This window comes from Lemur catta, chromosome 1 (genome assembly GCF_020740605.2).
Source record: "Lemur catta isolate mLemCat1 chromosome 1, mLemCat1.pri, whole genome shotgun sequence".
Taxonomy (NCBI): Eukaryota; Metazoa; Chordata; class Mammalia; order Primates; family Lemuridae; genus Lemur; species Lemur catta.
Window position 1 is genome coordinate 269,279,167 of NC_059128.1, and position 27,559 is coordinate 269,306,725.

Sequence of the window (27,559 nt, forward strand, 5' to 3'; positions counted from 1 at the left end):
AGAAAAAAATGTTTTCCAGGCTTTCTGTGCTTTTATTTCACAGACATCCCACCTGAGTTCTAAATTTATTTTTCAAAGCAGCCAAGCTCCTAGGAGAGAAATGATACTGTGAAGTGAGAGTTCATAAGGAAACACACACAGCTACCCCCTCACAAATCACACTGGCTGTCATCCCAACACTGCAGAGTCTACTAGAATTTCAGGTGGGATGACTGAAAATGTAGAATTAAAGCGATTCTTTCAAAATTACAATGATTAGTTAATCAATAATTCCTAAAATGGGATTTTAAAATTCATCTTTCATGAACCTGTATTTTGAGTCCACTTTGGTATTCCAGATCTCCATATATACCTCCCTTGAATTTCATCAAAAACACTTTGATTTTGTATTGTGACAGACAATCTAAGGAAATCAATTTTATCTGTTCTACCTTTGCTTTTTCCTTCCTCTATTTCAAGGCAGAATCCAGGCTTTGAAATTCCCTGCTGCACGGATGTTAGCCTGGCAGAAAACATAAGCAATCTTAAATCCAAAGCTTTTTTTGGTTGTATATAAAAACTCAGCCCTTTAGAAGAAATGGCATTCCAGAGTTGGGGAGGAGCAGGGGAGAGGTTTTAAGAGGAGGGAAAGAGTTGAGTCAGAATGGGAAGGGGAGGAAGGACCTCAAGCCCTGTCGTCTGGCAGCACCAGGGAGACTGATGAGTCCTTAGAGCAGACTGGCTCTGTGGTTCCCAGATTCACGGAAATCCCAGTTCCCTAAGTGTGACCAAGTGAGCCAAGGGAATGGTCATCCCTCCCACAACTCTGGGAGATACATTTGTACCTGGAGAAGATAATATTTCCCATTCCCCCTCATGGCTTCAGAATGCATCTAGCAGGTATGATGAATATGAGCATATGTTCGAAGTAAGACCATATGTTACAAAAATATCAGCAAATCTTTATATTTCCATATGAGCTTACAGATCTCCACATGATATGACTTTAGGTAAATTAACATTATATGAACCTGCCATATCCTAAATATTTGCTATATTGGTTCATGTCTTTGTCAAACATCTCTTCATCCTCTTAGACAGATGGGATTATTGCTATCTACAAATAGCTCTGCTCTTTTTTAGTCATTCGACCATCTTCGTAACACAATCAGAAGTGCCAGAAACAGGGCCAGGTAGTGGGGATTAAGGATGAAGGCTGCCCTTCCTACTTCTGTTAAACTCAATACCTTTTTGTGGTTATATCAACGTTTTCTCAACTCCTTTCATTTGAAGAATATATTTTTTGAAAAAAAGTTTAGTTATGAATTCAGCAATATGGCAATATAATGAGAGAAAGTTTATAGATATTTTGTAACTTGTACCCTAAGCAGGGCTTTTGCCCTGAAGATGTTTTTTACTCTGCAGTGTTTATTTTCTGTTTCAATCTGTCTGCAGTAGAAAGAACAACTTGGAGATTAAACATCAGTGTTATTCTAAAAGCAATCATCTGCAAAATCTGAATTCTCTTGACGACGACTGCCATGAACAATGAAAAACTTAGTCACACAATTGGTTTTTTAGTCTTGGGAATATCAAACAGTATATTTGACTGACATTCCCTCAATTGACTATTTATTCACTGTTGAATGATGTGTCCCTTAGGCAGGACAGCTGGGAACTTGTTTTCAAAGCACTTGGGACTCTCTCACCCCAAGTTTTAGCACATCTCTAGGACCAGATATCTACTTAGCGACCAGGCATCTTCGAGTGCACAGATATTTCCATAAAAAGGGTTGATCACCCTCTTCACTGAGCCCTCTCCAGAATGGTACTTCAATTGCTTATTGTAAGAGAACCGGTCTCACAAGCCACTTTTCAGGTCTTTACAATCCATAGGTTTTCTCACTTCAGTCCCAATCAGAGGTCAGAATGTTTTCCTCCCATTCTTTAGCACTTTCATTTGCCTGCAGTCACTGTTCAAAGATAAGCTGGAAAATGTCCACAGGAAGAAATTTATGATGTAGTGCACGACACTGTAGCCCTGTGCCCTGCATGGTTACCACGGCTTACAGAGCATCAATCTTAGTTGGTGATCAATAACTGGCTGTGCAATAAATGAATGAAAGAGAGTGATCGAATGGCTATATAACCCAAGAGTCAATGGATAATGACTATAGGAGTTACTAAGTAATCAGGTAACAGATAAATTACTTAAATTTTTTTTTACCAGATTACATTGTTTTTTCAAATAAGAAATATTTTCAATTCCAGTGTTACTCAGTTTAGGATTTTGTTTTCCCCAGTGTCTAGGCAGGAAACAACATACTCAAAAGGGCCACAGAAGAGAGTTTAGCAAAGGGAGTGTTTACAATTACGTGGGCAGGGTTAAGTGCAGTATCACATCAAAAAACAGTGCAGGGCTCTAGCGCCAACAACAGCGGGGGCTCTGAGGGGACAGAGGCAGGAAGAAGTTACTGACTGCAACACAGAGTGGCTGGATAGAGAGGGCCACCCAATATGTGTGGCCTTGAGTAGAGGGCCAGAGCCAGCTTGGGAAGACCCTGCAGGAAGGTTGCTGTTGGTATAAAAACGCTTACCGCATTCTGCACCAAACCTTCAATTTCCTGGCAGGTGTCTTCCATTGGCCGAACTGGTAGCTGAGGGGAAATGAAGCCTGTTGTTGCAATTCCTATGGGGTAAAGTCTTGGGCCCAGATCAGGGTGGAGAAGGTTGCAGAGTGTCTCTGGAGGGGCAGACCAGAAATATCCAAAAGCCTTTTCTGTTAGTGGAGGAAGCTGAAGTACTGACACTTTCCTCCCTGACTGTCTATGTGCAGGATAGTATCTATTTCAGAGGTAGGTAAAACATAATGGAAAACGTGAATTTCAACTATGAAAGTACAAAAAATAAAGGTATTGTGACAGAAAAGAAATATAGAACTTCAATCTGTTTTAGATTCCTAATGGTGTAACTTGTAGAAAATAAATAGTATTGGATAGTACTGATGTCTCTCAAATTTGATAAAAGGTCTAAAAATTGTCCATGTGATTTTTTTGCCATGCATATTTAGAAAGAAAAATGCTTTCAATTTCTGTCTTTTAAAAAATGCATTGAGTTTTCTAAACGTACAGAGATTCTTTAAAGGAGTGCTTTCAGGAGAAATCTATAAGGACATGAAGCAAGCAGGGGAGTGCACAGGAAGAAACTAGACAAAGGTGTGGTTACAGCTGACCTGTGGCCTTAGCCCGATGCCACAGGGAGCTCTGGAGTATGAGTGGTGCACGAAAGTGTCCTGCAAGGAGGACAGGTACATCATCAGTCCTTAGCTGCAGCAACTCTGAAGCTTACCCCCCAGGTATGTCCAGGCCAGGGGGGCTCTCCTTGGCTGAGGCCAATTATCTAGAAGAGGGTGCATCAATGAGCCACTGAAAACCCACTTAGGGCAGCTGGGAGATGGGTGCACAGCCCCCTAAAGGAGATCTGGGTGGGGCACAGCACCCCCTAGATGCATATGGGCTTGTCAGCAGAATCTTTCTCACCCACGAATATCCTCGAGTTCTAACTTCAGAGGCTGAATATATCTTTGATCACATTGCAGAATGCAGTAAATCTTCTTGTCTCGGAGAAAATCCTATAGAGCAATTAGGTAATTGGCATCGAGAAGGTGGACCTGAAAAGGAACTGTGAAACTGAGGTTTGCCTGCAAATACAACAGTCTTTTGAAGCCTCCCTTCAGAAGCCCTCTACCTGTCCATCCTCTTTTTTCCCCCTTCATGACTTCCTCTACCTCCTTTTTTTTCCCTTTTCACACATCCAGGGGTTGTTCTAAGACCCATTCTTATGTGTCTTTACTATCACAAGGATACCAATATGTTAGCTGAGATGGTAACTGATAAGATTTAATCGGGGATGACATTAAAAATGTGTGTAACATTTATACTAACCAATCCATAGTAGCCAATCAGAACATCCTATGGTTGGAGCTTTCCTACCAGCCAGGTATTAACCCTTCTGCTGCTGAGTCATTAAGAGATGGGTCACTGGAGGGGGTTGCTGAGACGGCCCAGGTTGAGTGGTAGGGCACTGGGTCTGGGGGACGCCCAGGGCAGAAGCTGATTTTCAGCCTACTGGGAAGTATTTCATTATAGCTATACTAGTATCTACTGACTAAATATCAGCCTGGGAGAGCTGCTTCTGATATTATTTGTCCTTGTTGTTACTGTTGTTGCTTTAAGTAAACCCTTAATAATCGTGGCTTTGAACTTTGGAAGTCCCTCAAATCACAAAAGAAGTCAGAAACTCATAAGGCCAGTCCTAGATACAATTATAATAGAATCATAGCTATAATTTAACCCCACATCAAGATTCCCATAAAACTTTTGCTTCTAGTATGAAACAAAAAGTTAGATAGGAACATAGAAACATACTTACTGTTGTAGGTCATTCTTTTTTATGATTGCATTTTGACAGCAAGGTAGATAAGAACTTTCTATTATAATAAGCTCTTACTTTGAAGAAAATGAATAGATAGCAGGCCATCTTAGCTGATATGTAAGCAGTCAATGCTTTTTCTATTCATAACATTTTAAACTGTGGCACTTTAATGCACAGTACTACCAATTTATTTATTTTGCTGGCACCATTTGTATAAAGTCTCCTAAAATCCATCACAGTTGAGAATCGAGTCTAGACAGTCATTATGATACAATCAAAAGGAAAGCTGGCAAATAATAAAAAAAGCAAAGTGAATAAAATTGCTGATTAAAATAACTGTACAGTTTCTATGAGGCTGCTTTTAGCTTTGTATTTTCTAAATTTCATTTTTTGGAGGACTCAAATGAAATTAAAATATTTTAATACTAGAGGTCAGCTGTATTTTATAGATCTAAAGAGGAAGCAGGAAAAGTTGCATTTATTTCTCCATAGAAAGATTTCAGTAATCTAATTAAATAAATATTATGGCAGTGCATTTGAATAGTTTTCTTATCAGTGAGGAAAGAAAATACTCTATTTCCCTGAAGACAGATATTTATGTCACTGTTGAAGAAGGGCAAGTCAACCATTGCTGAGTGAGTGCTTTTGTGAAGTCTATATCTGATTTGATGAAGTCAACTTTTCTGTACGGGAACCAAAAATGTGAAATGCACATTAATCCAGTCCCTGCACGACATCTTTTACTTTAAATTTCCAGAAGAACTCCTATTTCAGTTTTAGAGCCATCTGCTATTGCCTTTTGCCACTGAGTATGTGGACAGATAATTTCTCAGGGTGCAGTTAAAGGAACATGAAGAAACTAGTTCATGCTATAAAGGGATCTGAAAAAGCTAAAGCATAAATGATAACATCGTTGCAAGGTACGGAGCAAGGGAGGAGACAGAAGCGTGCAAATTAGTCACACACTGTCAACACCGAAGTCCAAGTTCCAGAAAACAAGCTGAATGGAAAGGTATTTACAGAACACAAACTTTTCCCTGTCAAAGAAGTAGAAAAAAATGAATAATGGCTCAGGTGCATTCCTGTGGCATGGAAAGGTAAAAGAAACTAAATCAATTCTGAAGAAAACAAAACCCCCAAACCAACCCAGGATAAATGAAAAGAATAGTTGAAACTTGCTGATCTTACATTTGAAATGACTCAATTTGTTAACATATAATTTCATTAAGTACCGAGTACATCAAGGAGATTGTCTTTTCTTCGCAGGGGTCTTGGTTTTGTTTCTTTTCAACCTCCATCTCACGTCCCCCCCTTGCAAGGCATTGGCAGGTGAGCATCACACCAATCCTTTTCCGGGAGGTGGGCTCCAGCCCTTCATATGGGAAAGTCACAGGCTTGGCTAGGTGTCATGAGATTTAATTTCACTAAAAGCTTATAGCAAAGGTTGTGTTCTCATATTCCACACAAAGGCTGTCTTCTAGACGATTAATGTAACTTTTCCATCCTCTTCAATTTGGCTCTAAAACGCCTCTTCCAATTACTATAATTCTCTGACTGATAACTTTTAACTTTTCCGGATGGACTGTTTGAAATAGTTTTTCACCACTTCAGACTAATGTGAGAAAGTTCTTCATGAAGTCTTTGCTTTGGTAAAAAATACAGAATAATGTGCCCTTGGTCTTAAGCATCTTATTTTTCAGGTCGTTCTGACCCCAGCGCACTGCAATGTTTGGATCTGAAGTCCCAAGCTGAGGACTAAGCCAGGGGCAGGGGTACCCACTCATGTTATTTCTGCATCTCTGACTGCCTCTCCTCCTGCTCACACACATCTATCTACCTTTCCACCTTTTGCAAGACCCAGCTCAGCTCCCATTTCTCCCTTGAAGCCTTTCCTAATCACAGTAGTATTTACCAGCTGCACTGAATTGCTTACTCATGGCTGCACTTGCGAGCCTTCTGGCCTACTGCAGGGCTGGAGTGCTCAGAGTCTAGCCTGACTGGCATCACCAGCCCCAGAGTTTCAGATTCAGTGGGTGTGGGGAGGGACACCAAGAATCTGCATTTCTAAGAAGTTCCCAGCTGAAGCTGATGCTGCTAGTCTAGGGACCACACTTCGAGAATCACTGCTGTAGGGAATCCTGGCCCCATTCTACGCACCCCTCAGGACTCCCCTCTGTATCACATTTTCTGTGAAAGCTACCCCCTGCCAGAGTTAGGGCCCTCTCAGACTATATCCTTACTCACAAATTAGCCTACTTCAATTAAGGCAGAGTAGCAAACTTAGACAACTAATGGGGCAGGCAGTTTGCAGATGTACACATTGGGCAAGATGTAAGACATGAGAAATGAGACGTGGCCCCACTGGGTCGGGGCGTGTCCTTCCCAGTGGGCCATAACATGTTCTCGGGATACACATGCTGTTCAGATCGGGCTATGTTGTAGGACCAGGTTTGGGACAAAATTAAGACACAGCTATACTTCAAATAGAAAAATGGCTAAAAATCCCTTCTGTCTGCTACTTTGCCTATGACAACTCAAACCTCAATTTAACCTTCCTGTCTGAGTCCTAGGTAAAAATAAATAGGCTAATCAGTCACCAAAAAAAAATCCTCTACTTCTTGACAGCCTCCCATCCAGGCCTGTTTTGGGCTTCCTTAAATCCTCCTTGAAATCCCCTAACAGCGGTATCCAGTACAAAGCACCTCCCACCTCCTCCCGAGTGCCCTGAGAGGGCCCGAGTTTCCTCCAGAGTGAGTTTCTCAGTTTCTCAGGTTCAGCAACATAAACTCTCTGACCCCAGCTCTATTCCTGGTGCTCTGTAGTCAGACCGACAGTAGGCATGATGAGCCTGCCTCTAGCAGGAGAGAGCATGCCCCTTCTAAAGGCATTCAAAATAAACACACATTTAACAATGTGCAGGAGGCCCCGGAGGCAGTGGGTGTGCTGGGCCGGCAGAACAGTCCCAGCTAAATGCCTTCACTGAAAGGCCCAAGGTGACCCTTACTCTGAAATGTCTGACTTCTCCAACTCTCATCAGTTTTTCCGCTCTCTTCTCTGACACAATTAAGGGTTGGGTATGAAAAGAGCTGCAAACATTTGCATTGTTTCTTAAGATTTACAAAGCACGTTTACAATTCTCGCCTCATTCAATGTTCACAACACATCTGTAAGCTAGGTACAGTAGATCCATTTTAAAGATGTGGAAACTGATCCTCAGAGACATAGGTGCCTCGAGCAACCTCACATCAATAATGTGACCAACTTCATACAGTAATTAAGTAAAAAAGTCAGGGCCTAAACCCAGTTTCCTGTGTTCTTTTTGCTACACCCTACTACTTCTACATTTCAGGAGCACATAGCTGAGCAAAAGGATGCTCTCCTATGCTCTTATGAGTTCCATTTTCCTTCCCATCTAGACCATAATGTCCTCAAAGTTAGAGACCATGTTTTGTGTTTCTCTGGCATCCTCCATACCTGAATCTAGCATAATGCTGAGCACACAAACCCTCAATAAGGAGTCACTGACTGACTAAAACTAATGCACATTTCTCAGGAGACAAAGAGAAGATACTATTGTAAAACAGAGGAACTTTTATCTTTGACCCACCATTGCAAAATCAGAGGCTGTTGTTACTTTAATTCTTTAGGATGCTTAGCATCAAAGTATTTTTCATGCTCAGAAAATTTTCTTTTCCTGTTATGGTTTCTGCAATGAAAAAGGTTGGGAAGTTCAAACTTCAATTCCGTATTTGTTTTCTCAAGTTTCTTGCATATTTAGAAAATGCATGTAGAATATGTGGTAGACACTGCACTGTGCTGTCCAGACCCTTTTCTAAGGAAAGACTTGTTGCCCCAGCTGTTGGGAGTGCTGTTGGCACCAGCTTTCAGACATCGGTCCCCCAGGGACTGTCTGAGCTCCAGTGAGCTGCCCCGCCCCAGGGTCACACCCATTTCGGGAGCGGCTCACGTCCAGTGCCTGACCAGTGAAGGCATAAAATCCTGGCCATCCTGGCCCAACTCAGGACATCTCTGAAGGGACTTTCTACTTCAGAGATGCCCATGGAGTTAGTCAAGGCTGTCATTGAGTCAGCACCATGACTCAGCATTTTCTGCTGATTCCTACTTCGTTTTTCTTCTTTCTTTGGTGTTGAACCCAAGAGCTTTCCTAAGTAAACATTCTGCATGTGAAACTGTCTTAGAATCTGCTTCCTGGGGAGCCCAACCTGAGACAGAAATGATTGGTGGGGGTTGGAAGGAGGGGGGGCTTTGCTGGTCTACGTGAAGAAGATGAGCACTCTACGAACCGTCAAGAGCAGCTGTGTAAATAAGTGGAATGCGTTTGGCTGTGGTCCGTTAAAGCTGACTGTGCGTTACATCCACGTCTGGATGTGCCCATGGCTTTGCTAAACATCCTTCATGCCTCTACATCTCAGGGCTCAGTCAGCAGCTGAATGTCCTTCTGCGTCCTCTCCCCTTAAAGCTTAGTAGACAGTTGACTTTTGTAACGTTTGTGTAATCTTGATCATTTACAGTCCAATGAAGGAAGTAGGCATGGTCATTAGAGCCCTCATATTTTCTCCTAACACTTCTGGAACTCTCTGAACTTCCGATGTGTTCATGACAAGATATTTTCTGTCATTGTCATCCAAGTTCAAGCCTGGTTATAAAAATTCTAGGTGCTCATTGGCTAGCTTTGGGAATCTTCCTTTCTTCCCTGGAACTAGAGGCACAGGCCTTCCTCATAATTAACTCTAATGTCCACAGTAGCAAGCAAGGGACTCTATTTGCTGCTCTGAATGTGCTGTCACTTGGATAAATTTCAGGGCACTCTTTGGCTCCAGGCCTCCCTCCAGAGTTTCCTCAGCAGGACTAATTTGATGTATTGCCTCAACAAATCCCATCAGCCCTGCCCGATCTGGAGCTGAGGGTGAAGATAGTTTATAGGGGCAATAACAACAGAAATGTCCTCTCAGAGACAGGCAAGTAATTTCCTCTCTGCTCCAGTCCAATACTGTTTCCCTTAATCTTTTTAATGCCTGGGAAGCTGCTGCTTCCTCTGTTCTCAAAGCCAGTTTTCTCCCCTGGAAGGTTAATATGCTGGAAAGAAAGTGGGCCTGTTGTTTCTGCTCTTCTGGGGAGGCACCCTATTTTCTTGAATTTTATTTGTCATTATATTGAAATGGCTTAGCATTGAAACAAATCATTCATACTCACTAGTGGTATAGTTAAGTTAAAGCCCTCGGTTGTCTCATTAAAGGGTCCTTTGAGACAGAACCAAGCTGCCTGCCTGAGCCTTGCTAGATCTCTTGCTCACCTGGCAGGGCTGCTGGTGACCCACTGGTCTACTCACCTGATTCGTGTCCCTGATTGGCTCAGTCCTCGGTATCTGTTGTTGCCTGACTCAGCCAGGTTTCTTCTTTGTTCCCATCTCCTCCATGTTCCAGCAGGCTTCATCCCCTACCTTTCTTCCTATCCTAAGTTGCCTGTGCAGGCACCTTTCCTTAACTGCCATGAAAAGGACTCCTCCTGAGTTTCTGGATCTCGCAGCAGTCAGCTGATGTCTTCCATCCCTGAGTGCTGCCCATCTAGAGGAAGGATGTGCTAGACCGGGATGGGATACGCACCTCCCTGGGCCTTCAGGGACTTCAGTGAAATCTATTTCCCTTCACAATTTTATCAGTGCCTCTATTCTCATAGTTTAAGAAACCTCCATTTCTGTTTAAAACAGTTTCTGAATTTAATATAGAAAATTCACCATTCTGCTCTACCTGTCGAACCAGTCTCGTATTTTCTCAGCTGGTTTTTGGGATGAAGACTGTTATGCACTTCTGTGATGGGAAAGGGCCAAGACACCCTCAGCTGGATACACTCTGCTCATAACCAGTTTCTCCTGAGTTCCGCTATCTTTTATTCTAGAACCATTTTTTGGTGAACTTATAACGAATGACATTTTTTGGGGGGTAATTTTATAGTAATCATCCATGTGGTACATGGATAAGTAGAACATAAAATTTTAATTGTAAAGCATTATTTTTACTATTTACAATATTTCCTCCCCTTCCAACATTCATTGCATTGTTAGTAGTTTCATTCACAAAGAGGATAGATGCTGTTGAGATTCTTGACGTAATTAATTGCTTTTTTAGTGATCCCTTTTATATTGGTTATTAATGTCTGGCTTCAAATGCTGTCAGGAATTTATACAAGCTTTTTAAAAGCCCCAGAAAGCATATTTTAAAGGCAGGTGGGGCTGAGAGGGTAACACCTCTCATCATCTTCCAGCTGTGGGATGAGTCTGGCCTTGGTCTAGCCTCTTTGGCGTATCTAGGCCTTAGTTTATGCATGAACAAAACGAGCATTTTGTGCCAGGTGACACCTACATTCCTTTCCAGGTCTAGCATTCTCTGTGTCTGCGATGATGGTCTACATTTTAAAGTCTTCAAAGTCATTACAATTCTTTTTGGTCAGACACAGTTTTTCCACACCCTGATTGGAGAATTGCTTGAGGGAGGATCTTTCAAATGAGACTCAGGTGGGAAAACAGAAGAGGGAGGATAGACTTGAACTTCAAATAATTGAATGAATCCTTCATAGATTGTAAGCAGCTATCCTCTAGTGGGCCCTGAATGCTGGGAAAGGAAAAATTATAAGACAAAGATTAAAACTAAGTAGGGGCTATATTTCCTGTTTCAAAAAGTGGTGTGAGGTATAAGGATTCTGCTGTTGATTCTTTCCACTGCAGTGAACTCATTGCTAAGGATTCCTTTGCTCCAAATGATAACCATGTCACCTTGACCTTGAATCCTTCCCATAATCCTTTCTTAATAATATGTTTTGTAGAGCACATTGTATATTTACATATATGACATATATGTAATTTATTATGAAATCATATATACACAGACACATACACAAATATACACACACTATGCATTTGACATCTTTCCGGTTTGATAGCTAAATTACAAGTGCAACATACTATTATTTATTCTAGCTGGAAATAAAAAGCTTTCCATGGAATAAAGAGTTGGCTTTTATAGGCATTTATTTCCTTTACCACACAATTCTTCTACTCCTGCTTTTAATCTGAATCCAGGCAGATTCTTCTTTTTTGAACTTGTGATAACCGAGGACATTTGTTCCTTTCTGTGTAATCTCTTCAAACCTTATAATCCAGTGGAGAATGCCTGTCGGACACATTGAGCAATAATTAATTCTTTTAATAGGCCTTTCCATGAGCAAGTCTTTCTCTTTCCCAGACATTTTCTATCAGTCTGGACACGCTCCTTTCAACAGCTGTCTGCAGCTTTCACGCCTTTTCTTTTTATACCTGATTTACTTCTGCCTGCTATTGTACTCTTTGCGGCTTCTACTTCACTCCGAGCCCCCGGCCTCTGTCCCTCATCTTATTTCTAAGGTCTTAGTCTCCACTTAAAGTGCTCACATTTCCTTGCCTCACCGATTTCTTCTCAGTCATTTGATCATAATTTTAACATTTCTAAATATTATATTTATGTTTACTATCACTTCCATCTAACAGTGGAACAAAAGGTATACAATAGTATTTTGGACATACATATATAGAAGACGTATTTCTTCCATGGACTCTGGAAGACAAGCTTTTCCCCACTCCAAATGCTTGACTGAATGAGATAATGTTTTAAAGACATTTAGCTTAGGGTTAGATGTCTAGAAGGAACTCTGGAAATGGTGATTCCCTTTCACCCTCTTTGTTGAATTTCATAAACTACAGCTGGTGAATCAGGGAAGATGTTTGCTCAAGAAGCTGCTCTTTCCTGAATTTCTCACATCACATTGTTAGTGCCTATTCTTTCTATTCTCAAGGTCAACCATGAGAGAGAGTAGGTTATTTTGGAATCTTGCACCTGCATGTGATAGAAACCAAATTCAAGCTATGTTAAGCAAAACTGGGCATGGGAAGGTTTTAAGCAGTCTCTCGCAATTCAAGGTCTATGGTGCAGGAATGCCTGGAATTAAAGTTAGCTGCACTCTCTCAGGACGTTCTCACAGTTATTTATGCATTCTCACTGTTATTTATGTACATCTATTTTATTCCTCTTTTCCCAAAGCCTTGCTTCTCATTTTTCCATGGGATGAAACAAGGATTTACATTTCTACAAATTAGGCCTTCCAAGAGATACTGACTTTCATTTCCAGGTTCAAAATTCCCCTGGAAGAAATCAGTATTAGCCCATCATGTGTGAGATTCTCACAACTACACTTATCTGGAAGGTTGAGTTCTTAGGAGAGACACGTTTACACTTGAACTCTGGGACACCACACTGTCTTGGTTGCTTTGTCTCTCCCCACCCCCTACCCAATCCTTCTTAAGCTCCTTTGCTGAATCCTCCTCATTTTCCTGGCGCTTAACACTGGAGGGTTTAAATACGCGGACCTCTTCTCTGTCTATACTCACTCCCTAGTCCTATGGCTTTAAATGTCATTTAAATGCTGATGTTCCCTATATTGATGTCTTTGGCCTTTTCTGCTCACTTGAACTTCATGCTCATTCTACTGCACACTTACGTGTAGAACACGGAAGCAGGTAAGAACACAGACTCTACAATCATGGTGCTGGGGTCAAGTCCCATCTTCACCAGCCAACTTTCCTGATCAGTACAAATTATTCACCTTCTAAGTGCTTCATTTTCCTCATCTGTAATGTGGAGATAATAATCAAACCTACCTCAAAGGTTGTTGTATGGATTAAGTAGATCAATATATATAAACTACTTAGGATGGTGCCTAGCACATGGGAGTTACTACATAAATGTTTGCTGTTATTATTTCTAGACGTCTCAAACATACCAAATATAAAACTAGACCTTTATCTCTCATCTTTCTGTCACCTTCAAACCACAGAGGGGGTAGATAATGAAATGCTTTCCCAGACAGTTAGCTCTCTCTTATCAACCTCCAACATCTCCTCTCCCTTTTTTATGCTCAGCCCATGATCTTGCCTCTTATTTCACTGAAAAAACCTACTTTTGCTGACTTTTTCAACTCAAGTAAAGGTGACTCTTTTTCCCCCCAGGTACACAAGGCAAAATCATCAGGTGTCAGAACTGGCCCATTTTTCTCTTTCCTATCTCATGTCTAATCTTTTAGCAGATCCAGTTGGCTCTACAGAACTCAATAATTTTCACCATCATTACTGCCCTACTCCAAGAAATACCCAATCACCTTTTGATTGGACAGTCTCAAGCAGACAACTAACCTCCCAGTGACCACACTTTCTCCTCTCCACTCTTTCATTAACCCTAGAGCAGCCCGAGTGTTTACTGTCTTTCCTTGCTAGAGTGTCACCTCCATGGGAGCAGAAACTTTTTCTCTTTTGTTTGCTACTGTTTTCCCAGAACCTGGAACAGTGGCATGCAGTAGGTACTCAAAAGATGTAAATTGAAAAAACTCATTAATCGGTGACTTTGTTGCCAAACAAAGTTCTTGGCTTATCAACTTTGGTGCTTAATTGTGCTTAATACTCTGTCAGGTGAAGAACAGGTGCTCAAAATATAATATTTGCTCAATCAAACCCCGAGTTATGGAAAAGTATTATAATACAAGTAAAGCACAAATTACTCTTTCTATCTCCTTTCCCCTGTTGTATTTTTGTTCCCTTCATTGTAAAGATGCCATAGAAAGTAAAATGGATAAATCTTTCCAGAATTAATAAAGGTCATTTGTTAGAATGAAGATCTACAGACCATGGTGGATAAAAAAGAGCTGGAGGCAGGGATGCGATTGAATAGAAAGCACAGAAGCAGAGCTGCCTGGGATATTGTGTGCAGGGAAATAAAAGCATGAACTCTCTACGTGGGAGCCTATAACACCTCCTGATGGAGGAAGGTGGGAGTGGATGAGTTTTCAGAAGCTGAAGAAAAAAGACCGTAGGAGTAGGACGTTAGCATAGTAAGTAATAGCTTAGTTTTTCCTTCTTTCATTCATTCTCATCTTTCACTCACTCCATTCCTTTTTTCCTTTTTTCCCTTCATCCTACTTGTACTGAACACTCACTGCATACCAGGCATTGAAGATGTGAAGACACAGACATGTCTTTGTACCTGTGGAGTTTGTGATACTGGATTGTTGGGCAAGGGGATACAGTCAACCTAAGAGGCACCAATAGAGCAACGTGACAAAATCTCTGCCATAGTGACATGTGGATGTAGGGTAGGTGGTGGGTGTAGGTGGATGTAGGATGTATGTACATCCAAGCTATTATTCCCATACACATGGAGGAACCTACAAATGAAACTGTGGGGACAGTGGGCATTTTCTAGAAGATTTTGAGATTTGATCTGTGTTTTAAAGAATGATTATGAATCTTCCAACTGCTAAAAAGGAGAAAGGCATTCTAGATAGAGGTGACAGCAATGTGGATTTGCTGAGAATGCAATGGGGTATATTTAGGGAATCACAAGTGTCCCGTGTCTGGGGAAGAGATGGCATGTGAGAGTGATTAAGGAGATGAAACCAAGGGTAAGCAGAAGCCAGATTATGAAGTTCATGGAAGCTAAAATGAAGAGTCTGAACTTGTTCTGGGTGCTCTGAAAAGTAATTTAAGAATGATGATAAGCAAAGTAAAGTAACTAATCAGATTTTGTTGTAGGAAGGTAACAATAAAGGGAGGGTTTCTTTCTTTGTTGAGCATTTATTATGTGCCTGGTAATGTCTTAGGAGTCTTAGGAGCTACTTCTATAGTATCTCATTTAATTCTTTTAACAAACCTCTGAGAAAAGCATAATTAGGTACATTCTATAGTTAAGAAAACTAAGGTTTAGAGAACTTTCCCATAGAAACATGGCTAGCATATGGTCAGAATGCTTAGATCTCTAGCTAAAAATCCCAAAATTCTTAATTAATATCGTCTGATTTTTGACTAGAATGGAGGTTGAAGGTGTAGAGCAGCATGGCTGGTGCAGGGAGATGAATTAGTATGTTGTTCCACCAACCTGGAGTGAAGGGATGCAGATGAACTAAGACAACGGCAGTGATGACTAAGGGAAAAGATGACTGTGATACAAATGAAGGAGATAGAATTTATAGGCTGGCAACTAATTGAATGTGGGAGGGCAAGTGAGAAGAGAGTGTTTGGAATGGCTGTGAGGTGTGAGGCCATGGTAACCAGTGGAAGGTGGGGCCATCCACAGTGATACAGGAGGATCAGGCTTGGGAGGGTTGTTGAGTGTCGTGATGAGTTTGAGGGACCTGCAGGACATGAGCAACTGGATGTACAGGGTTGAAGTTCAAGAGAGGAATATGAGTTAGAGGACAGCATGTAACATGGATATGCTGGCCTGGGGATGGTTTGTAAACTAATGAGAGCAGAGGGCTTATGATAGTGGGGGAAACCTAAACATTTAGTCAATTATCAGGGGAAGAAAACCTATAAAAGGCATCTGAAAGGGAACAGAAGGAAAAGTAGGAGTAAAGCCAGGATAGAGTGATAGCCCAGAAGCTGAGGAGGAAGCATTCCAGAGCAAGGAGGTGGTCAACAATGGAAAATACCTCAACAAGGACAAATAAGGTGAGAACAGAAATATGTTGTTTTGATTTGATGATATCAGAGTCATTATTCAATTAGCAAAAGATCTATACTGATTGTTAAGGAAGCTGGGCCCATCTGGCAGATCGGGGAACAGAGAAAGTAAAGGGTTGGAGCAGCCACAGTGTGGGCTAAGGGAGGTGTGGGGAGGTGGCCAGAGCAGGACAGGGGCCATGGGAAGGATTTTTGGGATGGAATTGTGGAAGTGAAATGGTGGAAAGATTATCCTTGAAGAATACTATGTTAAGAGACCTCAGAGATAGATGATCGACTTGTTTCAAATGGGTGTGTGAGGTGGGGGAGGAGAGATGCTATCTATATCTTTTTGGCCTTATTCAGTCTTGCCACCTGGACAAATACTGCTACCTCTTTAAGTGTGAAAGAGGTGTCTGTTCCCCTTTTCGTTCTTTTCTTCTTTATCTCCCTTTCTTTCAAAATACTAAAGCACAGAAACTTGGAGAATAGAGTTCTGATCTTAATTCCCCACTGACAGCTTTTTTCTCCACTGAAGTCGATTTCTTTGTTCAGTAAGTTAGTATTAGCTGTTCCCACCACAATGCTGTCAGGAGAAGATTTTGAGCTGGGTTAGGATGCTCGTCTGAGACGGTATTGTATCCAGAGTTATCAACAATGTCAAGCGGACTTTCTGTTTTCATAATCCTGGATCCTTTGCTTGGAAGCAGGCTGGATTCTTTATACTGACTTTAGTTCCATTTGACTGAAAGACTAAATGGTGTACTGTTTTCAGGTGTTTCAATAGAAGAATCAGAAAACAGCTTCTCCTTTTCTTAACTAGAGGAGAAGCACAGGCATTTGTAATCACACAGACGGACCATGATGAACATTTTCTTTATCGTTGTGTTCAAAAATGAAGGCGTTAAATAAGTTGGAGCTCATTAATTTCAGAAGCATTTGATTGTGGTGGGGGAAGGTAGAAGAGGGAGTGAAGATGGTGAAGGTAAGATGGTCAGGAAGCTTCCTCAGATAGAGTTGTTTCTTTATACCTCAAGGACTAAGGTTGCTGGAAAGTGTAGAATCCCAGGTTGGTTCTGCCCTTTGGTGCTTGTGTGTAGGCTACAACTTTTCCCAAAGATAAGTGAGGCAAGCCATGCTTTCTTCACATCTGAGTGCCACTAACTTCAGTTTTAGGTAGTATCAAATGGCCTAGAATAGATGGCATTTGCTTGCTCTGCCAGGTGATCATGCTAACCCTACCTGGAACCTGTGGTCATCTGGTAGGGAGGACTTAGACCAGCTGGTCACCGTTGAATATCTAAGAACTCAACAAAATCTCTGATGTGGCTGCTGTGAATACTCAATGAGAGTTAAAAAGTTGTCATTGACTAGGCTGAAACCTGTTGCTAGTCATCAATGAGTAGTGTTTTGGAGCCTTACTTAGCTCAACTTGACAAATGTGTGAACAGCTATGGTGAATTGTATATTACATGTTAGAACTGAGATTTGACTGCTCTCCTGTTTTCGCAAGAAGCCATGACACTGAAGTCACTGGTTATTTGCATGTTTGCACCACCTTCACTAATTATTAAAAATAACAACTGAAATTTGCATTTTACCTTCTTTTTATCAGTTATTTTTCCATGTTATCTTATTTGAAGCTCACAACAACGTTGAGCAGAAGGTTCAACATTATTAACTGCAAATTCAGAGGTAGTGGAAAATAAGGCTCAGAATGCCTCACTGCTATAACTAAAGTCATGGAACCAGTAAGAGGCCAAGGGGAAACTTGGTTTCCTGTCTTCTGTGTATTTGTTCTACCTATAGTTAGTTGCTCCTGCCCTGGTGTCAGGAATTTTTCAGAGTTTTGGCAGCCAGTGAAATCAGTAGGCTTCTGAGGATAGGCATTCCAGGACAAAGATAGCTTGGAGGTTGATGGAGAATGGATTTCTTAGCATTGGTCAGCATTGAGGTCAAATGCAATAACAGTAGCAATAAATAGTTTTGCCATTGTAGGTTACCTTGTGCCTCAAAAAATTAAAAGCCGTCTGACTCTAACCAGGCTTGGGCAGAGTGTTTTCTTAGGTCTCATGAAGCATCATATGAAGGGCTTAGTGAATACTATTTTAATGTAAGGCATGGAAACTTAAATATTTATTTTTGGATATATTATGCAGAAGCATGTAAAAGAAGAATGAAAATAAGAATAATTGGAATAATCAATAATCAATAAGTTACCAATAAAGTTTTTTTGTATGATTCAAGCACAGAATTTTTTGTAGGTTAATCTTCCAAAGGAAACAGGATTTTAAAAATGAAGTAATCTTTTAAAATATGGCATTAAAAATAAAGTGTTTGTTAAGTAAATAACAATATATTGTTATGTTAAAAAAGCAGCACATAGAGCAGTATGAGAGAGAGAGAGAGAGAGTGTGTGTGTGTGTGTGTGTGTGTGTGTGTGTGCGTGTGTGTAAGGAAAGAATTGGGGGAGAGACAGACAGAGAGAGAGAGAGAAAGTGAAAGATTACTGGAATGATAAATATAAAATCATAGCAGTAGCTACCTTTGGTTCAGGGATGTACTGGTTGAGTTATCTGGGAAGTAGACACTGTGACAGATTTAGGAATGCAAAAGAATTATTGAGAATTCAACAAATGGTGTTGGAAAAAGTGAATATACACATGTAAAAGAATAAATTTGGACATTTACTTATATCATATACAAAACTTAACTCAAAATGGATCAAAGACCTAAATGAAAGACCTAAAATTATAAAACTCTTAGAAGAAAACATAGGGGAAAATCTTGATGACATTGCATTTGACAACTATTTCTTGGCTATGACACTAAAAGCACAGGCAACAAAAGTAGAAATAGATAAAGTGGACTACATCAAAATTAAAAACTTCCATGCATCAAAGTACACAGTCAGAGTAAAAAGACAGCCTATGGAATGGGAGAAAATATTTACAAAATATATATATGATAATGGTTAACATCCAGAATATATAAAGAACTCCTACAACTCAACAACAACAAAATAAAACCCACTTAATAAACAGGCAAAGGAATTGAACAGACATTTCTTCAAAGAAGTTATGCAAATGGTCAAAAAGCATATGAAAAGATGCTTAATGTCACTAATCACTTGGGAAATAAAAATCAAAACTATAAGAAGATATCACCTCACACCCATTAGGATGGCTACTGTCAAAAAAAAAAAGAGAAAAGAAAATAACAAGTGTTAACAAGGATGTGGAAAAATTGAAACTCTTGTCCACTGTTGGTGGGACTGTAAAACAGTGCAGCCACTATGGAAAACAGTTTGGCAATTCCTCCAAAAAATAAAAATAGAATTACCATATGATCCAATAATTGTACTTCCGGCTATATATTCAAAATATTTGAAATCAGGGTCTTGAAGAGATTTGCACACCCATGTTTATAATAGCCTTATTTGCAATAGCCAAAAGGTGGAAGCAACCCAAGTGTCCATCAACAGATGAATGGATAAAAAAGTATGGTAATATACACACATGAAATATTACTCAGCCTTAAAAAGAAAGGAAATTCTGACACAGGCTACAACATAAATGAACCTTGAGGACATTATGCTTAGTGAAATGAGTTAGTTGCATAAGACAAATGCTGTATGATTTCACTTACATGAGGTAACTACTGTAGTTAAATTCATAGAGACAGAAACTAGACTAGTGGTTACCAGGGGCTGAGGGGAGGGCAAATGGGGAGATGTTGTTTAATGGGCATGGACTTCCAGTTCTACAAGATAAAACATGTCTGGAGACTGGTTGCACAGCAATGAATATACTTAACACTAATGGTTAAGATGGTAAATTTATGTGTTTATATTCCCACAGTTAAAAAAAAGGGTTATTGGGAAGTAACATTTATGAAAGAAAAGGGAAGGAAAGAGGATTAGGTAAAGGGATTATCAGACTGTGATGTGGACTTGATGGTCTCTGCAAGTCCAATGGTAGCTCCAGAGACAAGCCTGCCCATGGAAAGGGGCCACACTGGGTGGACATGGCTAGGCTTTCACAACACTTTCTGGGCTTTGGCCACCACGGCCTTACTCAGGCATTGGCTGGGGGCCATTGTAGACCGGCAGGACCCTAGCTTGAAAGCTGAGGCAGATGCTGAAGGAGAGAAGAATTGGAGGCTGTCTGCCAGGCTCACTCCTTGCAGCTGGGCAGCACGTTATTCCTTGAAGGGAGATCTGTGAGACACATCTCCATGTCTGCCACGCAGGAGTAAGGGTGAGTTTTATTTTCCTTTAGTTTGTATTTCTGTGCATTCCACATTTCCAATAATGAATGAGTGACTTTTTAATCAGAAAAGAAATAAAAGTTATTACTATAATAAATAGCAACCAGTAATCTTAATTGCTGAGCAATTAGTTACCTATTAAATATCCATTTCAGATTATTATGTGCAGACCCCTTCCAAGTAAACACATTCCATCAAAATAAATCAAGGAGTTATTAATATTCCTGTGAAGTTGAAAGAAAATGATTGTTCTGCCGCATTAGTTGATATTTGCGAAGTTGAAATATGCATATGCAATAGACATCAATGTTAAATATTGCCTATGTTAATTTTATCCTGTATCTTTTCCAGAGTGTAAACGGCATTTAGATGGATTATTGCAACAGTATTGACTACAATTATAAGCCTTGAAAAGGATCATTTTATGATCTGTGGAAAAAATGAAGTTCTTATAGTAGGCTTAAGGCAGCCGTGGAGACTTCCAAAGCAGGCCAGGTGGAAACAGAAAGACAGTTGAGTGTTATCATCCAATAATACTGGTAAAAAGTGATCAGATCTTTACATGAAAGGGAGCTTCTAAGAACAAGATGCAAGGAAAATCATCAGAGGAATGGTTTCTTAGACTTTATTTATGGATTATGTCCTTGGATCCCAGGCAGGTTGATGTCAAGAGGGCTTCCTCCATAAAAGAATAAAAATTTCCTAATTTCAATGATAGAAAGATGAACTAAGAGAACAAGAAAATTATACAGAGGATTACAGACTCAAAGGCCGAGACAAATACGGGGCTGTTGGATTTCCTACATCAGTCAGGAATAACTGCACTGAGATGTTGGGAATTCATCCATGTAAAATTACTTGAGTAATAAATTACCTTCTCCAGCAAACCCACAAAATAGAGGATCAATAAACTTCCAGGAGATAGAAAACACTGAGTAATCACATGCATCAAACTGAAGCTGTTGCTGCTATACACTTCTGAGACCTGGCCTTATGTCTAATTAGGCAACTGAACTGATTTATGGGCTATAACATTTGCTTTAAAAGTGGAATTTGAAGGGCGATATCTGTCTTTTCTAGACTTTACCTGTTCAAATAGGAATCTTGAGTCACCAGTTGTGAGACTCAATAAAGTCTTCAGTTAACGACTCACCTGGTTTTAGACAAGACTAAACTGATCACAGACTCATTTACCAAAACTTGCAAAATCCTCAAGCTCTTTTAACCTTGTAGGGATTTAGGAGGATTTTTATTTTTTTGTTTGTTTGGTTTTGGTTTTTGTTTTGCATGCTGACCATGTACAGCTAGTCCCTATTCTAAGTGCTCATGATATAGCAATGAATAAAACCAAACAAAAATTCCTGTCCTTGGGGAGTTTATCTTCTAGTGGAGGGGGGTAGATCATCAGTAAATAAAACAAATGAGTGAACAAGTTGGGATAGTAGAAGGTGATGAAGTGCGGTGGATAAAAATCACAGTATGAAAGATGTATAGGGAAATGCGAAAGAGAAGAAGTGAAATTTGAAGTCAGTAGAAGAGGGAGATGACATTTGAGCAAAGGCTTAAAAGAGACAGGAGTGTACAATGTGCACATTATCTTGGAAAAGGGCACTTTGGGCAGAGCAAACAGCAAGTGCAAAGATCCTGCATAACTCAGAGCAGAGACTCATGACACAATCAAATTATAATTAAAAAGTGATTAATTGCAAAGCTATGGCAGGTTGTGGATACTGTGACAAAGGACAGTATAGTTTTCAGGAGGCAAAGAGAGTCAGGAACTCTCATCATTACCAAACCTGACTGAGTGATGGGTAAGGTTGTTGGAACTTGGAGTAAGAGACAGCTGTGGTGGGAGTCTGCCTGCCAGTCGCTATGCCCTTAGGTTTAGGGATGCAGCATCTGCACAGACACTGCAGGAGGGAAGTGCTGGAGTGAGGACCCTGACCTCACTTTTATCTCTTCTTCACATCTTCTGCTGGGCTCCCCATGGGCGGAATCCACCTGCAAGCAGAGAGCCAGGGAGACAGTTGAGGTAGGTCATAGAGTTTATCTTTCCAGGGCACAGAGCAGGCTTGAGATGGGTGGAGAATGCATGTCTGGAGGGGCAAACAGGACATCCAGCACAGGACATCTGTTCTGAGATGAGATCATGGCTGATGTGAAGAAAGTAGGAAGGAGAAGGATGTCACTGTGATTCTAGAGGGGTGATTGAGGAGGAGAGCCTCAGGAAATGAGGTCAGAGAGCAGACTAGAATTTCATGGGCATCCTCGTGCACAGTCCTCAGCTGTTACTGTGGATCACACAGAGAGCTGTTGGAGAGCCCTGTGGGAGAAAATGACATGAGCTAACATCTCTTCAAAGTGTCTCACTCACTGCTGAGTTGGGAATAGACTAGTGGAGCAAGGGTAGAATCCTGAGACCAAAAGAGATGCTTTTGCGTCATTCAGGCAATAGAGAGACAGAGAGTGATTGGGACAGGTGAATGCAGTGGAGGTTATAAGAAATGATGGGTTTCTGAATAAATTTTAAAAGTAGAGCCAACAGGGTTTGCTGATAGGTTGCATCAGAGGGAGGTGTGAGGGAAAGAGAGGAGTAAAGGAATTGGAGATGACTCCAAGATGGAAGAATGGAGCTTCCATTAATTGATTTCGGAACATTGCAGAAGTGGGTCGGTTTTTGCAGAAAGCTTAGCAGTCAGTTTTGGGCATGTTGAGTTTGAGGTGTCTCTTAGAACCTGGGAAGTAGGCAGTTGGCTTTATGAGTCTTGACTTGAGGAGGAAGGTTGTAGTGAATTCTTATGATTTTGTGTTACCTTGGCATCCATTTTGAATATTAGTTGGACTTCCTTATATCAGAAGCACGGTTTAGTAAACCTGACAATTTCCAGTTCTCTGCCTCCTCCTGCATCCTCGATGCGATCAAGCCAGATCTCTGCCTTATACACTCACCTCCTCGTGACTATCTCCCAATGCGACACTGGATACAACCTAGTTGACTTGCCCCACTGACCCCCAAACCCAGCATGACTGTGTGGCTATGCCACAGTTACCACCTCTCAGCCACAGTGTGACTTGTGCCAGCTCACTGTAAACCTGCCAACTTGAACCCCCTCAAGAATCCTGCTTGGATAATGCCCTGGACTCCAGTTAAGGCTTTGGCCCACAGGTCCTTTTCTTGCTCTCTTACTTTGCACCCACAGGTTGAGTGTGCATGTCTGGGATGGCTACCCACTTCCTGCTGGCCCTGTGAGGTGTGCAGCCCTCTTCTCTCTGGGGTCTGTAAGTAATACTTACTGCTTCTGTTATGGCATGTGTTTTATCATGCTGCCTCCTTTGTGTCTCCCCTGACCAACACAGCTGAACTCAACCTCTCTCCTGGAAGGGACTTCCCTAGAGAATGGAGAGAATTCTTATTCTTAGTGCAAATAAACTGGACACAGGTCAGACAAGAGCTAGAAAGGTGTCTGCCAATATAAACATGTTTCCTGTGAAAGGGACACCTGGTCACAGGTCAGACACTTAGGCATCGTCATCCACCAAGATAAAGACATATCCCATGAGAGCCACACTGTGGACAGCCACGACCACTTTCCCTGGAGCCCTGTCAAGGCAGGGCTACAATTTATAGTCACTCCCCAGAGAGAGAGAGAGAGAGAGATCTCAACACCAAATTAGAGGAAATCACCACCAAGGTCTTACTGTAAGATATAAATTTGTGTATGTTTGTGTATGGGTAGTATTTATCATTTATAATCATTAAGTGAGATGAGGCCACTGAGGGAAGGAATGTGGAAAGGAAAAGACTGCGGCCTGGAGCTTTCTAACACTAAGGGGGAGTCAGCAAAGAACACCAAGAATGAGCTGCCACTGTAGCAGGGAGGAAAAATTAAAAACAGAAGGTGGTTTCCTAGAAACAAAATGACAAAAGTGTCTCCAGGAGGAGGGAGTGATCAGCAGTGTCAAGTGCTGCTGATTGGCACAGGATGGTCAGGACTGAGCCTGAACCACTGGATTTAGTAGCATGAGGTCATTAGTGTCCTTGATATCTCTACATTTCATAGAGTAGTGGAGACAAACCTGATTAGAGTGGGTTTAGTGAGAATGGAAATGATATGCACTGGAAATAGCATGGATTTCTCTTAAGAGTGTTTTGCTATAAAGGTGAGCAGAGAAATAAGGCAGTAATTGGAGAGAAAAGTGAAGTCAAGAGGATTTTTTTAAAAATAAAGACTAGAAAATATTTTAGGAAAATGAGAATGATCTTGTAGAGAAGAAAGATTGAAGATTTAGGAGAGAGCATAAAGAATCACTGGAGCAATGTCTTTGAGGAGGTAGAAGGGAAATAGACCATAGTGTTTGAATTGAGGGTTGGCCTCAGTTAGGAGGATGGTCATTCATTCATAGCAGTGGTCTTTAAAGTGCATATTGGAATCACTAGGGAGCTTTAAACACCCCTGATACCTGTCCCTCACGCCCTAAGAATTAAAACAGAATATCTGGGGGAAGACACAGCATAATTAAAAAAAAAAAAAGTTTCCCAAATGGCCCTTGAGTTTTAGCATGCATCAGAATTGCTTGGCAGACTTGGTAACACACAAGCTGCTGGGCCTCCCTGCAGAGTTTTTGATTTGACAGGTCTGGGTGAATCTGAGAATTTGAATTTTCAACATCCTAGGTGATGCTCATGGGCTAGAGACCACACTTTAAGAGTCATGGATGTATGATAATAGGAGGAAAATTGTAGTGTATGGGGCCAATGCTGGTAGGTGGATCAAGGTAGTGGTGGTGGGAACTTGAGATATTTCCCTTCTGATTGTTGAAATAGTCTAAGTGAAGTTAAAAAAAAAATGTTGTTCTTTGGGAGTATGAGGGGGTGGGAAGGTGTTGGAGATTTGAGGAGAGAAGAGAAGGTATCCAATAATCATTTAGTAAAATAGAGTGTGAGTAGACTGGAAAAATGTAGCATGATTTTGGGGCAGCAATCAGGGCCCACTGGAAATTGGATGCCATGAATTTACAATGAGAGCAACCAGAATGGTTGTGCATTTTACTCCAGCAACACCTAGTTGCATAGATGGAAGTGTAGAGAAGGGGGAGAGATGAATTTGACCAGGGTTCAAGTTTTGCTAGCAGAGTGCTGTGAAGTGAGAGAGAGAAGCAGAAATTGAGAGTGTCTACAAGGAGTATTTGTAATGGTTGAAATGGATCTTAAGTTTGGGTGAAGAGGAAAGGGAAGAGACTAGGGGAGTGAAGGACAGCAGAAAGGGGGCAAGGTTAAGGGAATGAGAGTTTTATTGGAGCAGAAGGATTGTTGTATGTTAGAGAATAGAATGCTTGAAATTAAAATGAAGGAGAGGTTGCGTTTTTTTCTCATGACAGGGTCTGGTTTATGACCCTGGGAGTTGGTGGTTGAGAAAGTGTTGATATCAAGATTACAGACGAGGAGTTTAATGAGCTGAGAGTCCAGGGTGTTGGAATAATCATTTATATGGGTATTGAAATTACTAAGACTGAGGGTAGTACTTTCTGGAGAGAGAGTGACAATAAGCTGCATGCTGAGGTTTTTGAGAAACAAAGAAGAATTCAAAGCTGGGCTTGTAAGGAAGGATAGAGGGAGAATGGTCTCGAAGCGGTTATGAGGAGCAAGGACAGCACTTTCCAACCTTCCCACCCAGAGTCTGGCAACTGTGGGAGAAAACAACCACCTCTTGAGAGGATTTGTGGGGCAGCACTCCCTCAGGGAGACTCAGGTTTCAGCTAGATGAAGAAGGTCAGTAAAGCCCCAGAGGAGAGGTTGGGATGGTTGGCTGTGTCGGTGATATGTGACTTCTGTTCCAGGGGGCACAGTGAAGAGTTTCAGGAGTTGGAGATGAGTCAGGGATTGGGATGGAACCATGGATACAGACAGAGTTGTGGGGAGTAGAGAAGATGACTGGGCACTGGAAATCAAATTTCTTGGGGTGACTGATTTAAGTAGTGGAAAGGACCATAATTTGATGAATACTGGTGGCTTTAAGACAGAAGGATGCTGAACCTTTTAATGTTGAGAGGAGTGAGGAGTGGGAGTCTGGGACACCCCCTTAGTGCTTCTGAGTGGTTGTGGAGGCCAAAGAGGGGTAGTCTTACCCCTAGGGTATGAAGCTCCCCCTGGTCTCCTGAAGACAGAGTCTTGGATAGATGGAGAGGGGATGTTCAACTTGAGTGCACAGCCAAAATTATTGGAATCAGAGGAAATGATCTTGTAAATGTTACCAGACTCAGAGAAAAGAAACTCAACTACACAGAGAATGGAAACAGAATCTCGGAGAGGGCTCACTCTTTATTTCTGTTATAATAAAACATAAAAAATGAAACACAAGCATAGCGGAATTCCCATTGTGTGTCTCTTAATTGGTTAATTTGGTTTCATTTCTCTAGCTTTTACAGATTCTTTTTTTTATTTTTTAGGTGTATCTTACTCAAATTACCTACATAGTTGCTTTGGCTTTGTACTACACTCTGTGAACAAGACCATCGAGATTTCTTGGCAGAACCCTGATCTGTAGGTATCCTCACATATTTTACTTTGGTGTTCCTTTAAGCCTCAATTTCTCTGGATTTGGAGCATAAAATTGAATCCAACTAGTATTTTTACTTTTTTGTTTATTCACATAGTTGTCAGTGTACATGAATCCAACTAGTATTTATTGAGTGCTTCAGGAGTGTACAGTAATTGGTTATGTCCTCTGGGAGATGCAGAAGAACTCTAAGATGCTTGGTAGCTTAAATGGAACTAAATTTTGCTTTGCATTTCTCAGCATTTTTCCCTGCTGATCATTTCCTGATAATATCAGAAGTACATCCTGAGCTTAAATTTATTATGGCTATTATTAAAATTAAAAATAACGATTTAAGAGAAGGTCTGTGCATTGAGAAACCCCCATTTATGAACATATACATCGGTTGTAGGACAGAACCAATTTTGTGTTTGGGATTAGAAAGTCTAGAATATATTAATATAAATAAACTTTCCTTTCTGCTACTGTTAGCATAAATCTGTTATTCATAGCCAAACTCCTGGAAAGTGGTTTTATACTTGCTAGCTACATTACCATCATCTGCAACTCTCTCTTGCACCTGCTCAATTTGGGCATTGTCCTTGTGCTGTACCTGGAGATCATGAGGGCCCTCTGAGCTGTCCATTTTTAGCTTCCATTTTGATCTTCATGTGGTCAACGTTTACTCCTCATCTTATTCTCTCACCACCTTGGGCTTAATTGACAATTTTTTCCATCTTAAGATATTTTCTCCTGTTGCCTTCCTGGACCTCACATTCTCCAGGTTTGATTGTTTCTCCAC